This window comes from Pyrus communis, chromosome 12 (genome assembly GCF_041283825.1).
Source record: "Pyrus communis isolate YQ-2024b chromosome 12, ASM4128382v1, whole genome shotgun sequence".
NCBI classification, from domain to species: Eukaryota; Viridiplantae; Streptophyta; class Magnoliopsida; order Rosales; family Rosaceae; genus Pyrus; species Pyrus communis.
This window is the reverse complement of record NC_142576.1, coordinates 14509399-14512956: the sequence shown is the minus strand read 5'-3', so window position 1 is coordinate 14512956 and position 3558 is coordinate 14509399. Positions and strand designations below refer to the sequence as shown.

Sequence of the window (3558 nt, the reverse complement as noted above, 5' to 3'; positions counted from 1 at the left end):
GTTGCATCGCACAACTAACCATCAGATTTTCCTTATTTCATTGAATTAGATGGAATACGCATCTAAACCAAATTATCTTTCTCAAGTTCCCTATATGAAACGCATGATAGAGATACATGTCACAAGTCATTAAGTTCTATGAAATTCATAAGCATTGACAAGGCATTCATCACTATGAAACGCATGAGACTCATACCAAGGATTTACTTAACACGATTGTGACTAGCAACCTCCACTACTTGTGAATATAAGTGAATAACTCTTACGTGAAACCCCCTTATACTCTAGCATCAAATTCATGCATGCAAATTAATTCTCGACCCCCAACCCACATACATAAACAAGTTTTAATAACTTAGATAAGCAAATCACATTCATGCCTTAAGAAACAATAACTGGACGTAATCAATTCATATAAAACATATAATCATGGCTTCAAATTCACCTCTAACTAAAAAGAAGTTAGTTCCACATGTTCGCAAAACAAAGATAATTAAACTTAAACATTAAAAACAAAGATAGAATACACCTAGAAACACTCCAGGTGGCTCCTCCTTCCTTCCTTGCTGCCAACAATGGGGATTTGTGTGAATTTAGGCTCTTGAGGTGTGGTGGATGGTGTGGTGTGAATTTGTGGTAGAGGGTGGTGGGTTTTGAGTGTTGTGGCATCAAGTATTTATAGGGTGAAGGGGAGGCACGAATTTGGGCTGAAAAGGAGAGGAATTAGGACTCCAAATCACCAAAGAACAAGGATACTTTCAATTAGATTCCAAGGAGGACAAGGAATGGTCCTTGTGGCAGATTCTAGAACTTCTAGAAGGGTTACATGTGGCATAAACTTAATGCACGAAAATAGGGCTTCTAGAACTTGATATTTAGGTGATTTAATGTGAAAAGGAGTCCTCTTTGAAGTTGGAATTAAGGTAGGAAAAGATTAGGATAGGATAAGATAAGATAAGGTTGGATAAGGTTTGGATAAGATAAGGAAATTTGGATAAGGTTCCTCATTTCTTGCTATTTCCTTATCTTCTTTGCATTTGGACTTCTTTCTCCAGATTTTTAGCCTTTCCTAGCATCTCTTGACTTCAATTTCGTCCATCCACATTGCTCCATAGTTAAGCCATCCAATCCATGCCCAAAACTGCTCCAAATAGCCTCAAAATGCACTTTCTTGCTCCTTTTGCCATTAGGACCTAAAAACATACGAAAATAGCTTAAAAGACTAAAATAGATAGTAATTAAGTAACTAAATGCAAGGAAACAACATAACTAAGTAGCATAAATATGCTCCTATCACATAACAATCAAGAGATGAAGAAGGATGAGCAAGAGATTCAAACACTTTGAATTGAACTCTCTCCTAACACTGTCATAGTGAGGAGTCCATTTTGCACATCAATGATGGTCTTGGCCGTGGCCATGAAGGGTCTCCCAAGCAATATAGGCAACTCACGATCATGTATAGAAGCTTCTTCCATGTCCAACACTACAAAATCTGCAGGCAATATTAGTTTATCAACTTGAACTAGGATATCTTCTACTATACCTCTTGGATATTTAACTGATCTGTCTGCAAGTTGTAATGAAATGGTGGTGGCTTTCAAATCTCCCAAACCTAGTTGAAGGTACACTGAATAAGGCATTAAGTTGATGCTAGCACCCAAATCAAGCATTGCCTTCTCTACTTTCTTGTCCCCTATGGTGATGTTGATAGAGAAACTGCCTGGATCCTTGAGCTTTGGTGGAAGTTTTCTTTGCAAAACTGCACTCACATTCTCAAACACCACTACCTTCTCATGTGGTCCATACTTCCTTTTGTAGCTGTTTAACTCCTTGAAGAACTTCCCATATGCCGGCATGTTCCTAATGACATCAAGCAAAGGTAAGTTAACATTCACTTTGCTTAGTATATCAAAAATTTCTTTGAATGACTTATCCTGCTTGCTCTTGGCAAGTCTTCCAGGGAATGGTATTGGTGGAGTGTATAGTTTCTCGGCCTTGTGAAGATTTGGTGCTTCTAGTGAGGAAGTGGCATGGCTTGGTTCCTCAATTGATTTCTCATTGTCTCCTTGAGTGACACCTGCATTCACATGATCATATTCATTAGTAACTTCATTGCCAACTCTATTATCAATAACCTTACCACTTCTAAGTGTAGTGATTGCTTTGGCTTGCTCTTGGTTCCTTTGGAGTATCACGGGTTGGCTTGGAAACTTCCCAACCTCTCTTTGGTTCAAGGCATCTGCAATCTGCCCCAATTGTGTCTCCATTTTGGTTAGGGCTGCTGAATGTTGTTGGAGAGTGCTATTTGTGGAATGTTGGAATTGCAAAGTGTTTTGGGCTAACAACTTAACCGTATCCTCAAGGGTAGTGGCAGGTTTTGGTTGGAAAGTTTGGAATTGATTGTTGTTCTTCCATGAAAGGTTGGGATGATCTCTCCAACTCGGGTTATATGTATTGGAATACATATCATTCCTTGGTCTTTGATTGTAAGAATTCATGAGGTTCACTTGCTCTTGAACATACTCGGGATAAGCCTCCCTAGATGGACATTGATGAGTAGGGTGGTTTGGTAAGTTGCAAATGGCACACACTTCATTTGCTTTTGGCACCATGTTGAGCACGGATTCAAGCTTCCTTTCTAGGTTAGCTACCTGCAACAAAAGCTCATGATTAGAACTTGTTTCATAGACTCCAATTTTCTTACCCCTTAAATCTTTGTGTTGAGCATTAGACCCCAACATCTCATAAATGTTATATGACTCTTGAGCATTCTTTTTCTTCAATGCTCCACCTGCTGCATTATCAACAGTTAAGTGAAAAGGTAAGCCATGGTGTGGACATTGTATCAAGAGGCCTTTAAAACGCTCCCAACACTCGTTGAAAGGTTCTCCATCATCTTGTTTGAAGTTGAAGATTTGTCCCCTTAATGTGGCTGTCTTTTGAGTGGAAAAGAACTTCTCCAAGAACTTCTTAGCCACGGCATCCCATGTAGTGAGGGAACTTGGTGATGCGTGATTTATACGCACACAAATTAAACCCTCTTTTCGACAATTGTAGTAATGATGTAAGTAGGGATCGTTCTGGACCGGGGATTAGGAGGGATTGTTAATCACTTGGATTTGACTCAAAAACATAAAAACAAAGTTAAAAACGTTCACAAAGACTCAAAGGACTCAAAACAAGTTCAAAAGACTCAAAACTGCCTAAAAACACTAACTAGGCAGTTTCTGACCTTAAACCCAATGTTGGACGAATTTAAGATTATGGCTTGATTCAAACGTAAAATAACAATATAAAACACTATACTAGACTCAAAGAATGCAAAACTAAACTTTAAAACACTAAAACAAACCAAAAGACTCAAAACAACACAAACACACTCAAATCTGCCTAAAAACCACTTTCTGGGCAGATTTGAGCACAAACACAAATTTGGACGAATTTGTGTAACAAAATGACTCAAAACTCTTATAAACACAAACTAAGACACTTTCTAACTAAATTAGACAATAAAGTAAAGGGGGATTTTAATTTGACGAAAATTGAAATAACGAA

The 3558-nt window shown here is 38.2% G+C and overlaps 1 non-coding gene across 1 annotated transcript; it reads left to right on the top strand.

The window, feature by feature from the left end:
• The first annotated feature begins 2826 nt into the window (after positions 1–2826).
• On the top strand, positions 2827–2933 carry LOC148692373 (small nucleolar RNA R71). The gene has a single exon (XR_015954567.1). It is a non-coding gene; the product is annotated as a small nucleolar RNA R71 (small nucleolar RNA).
• Positions 2934–3558: the final 625 nt, after the last annotated feature.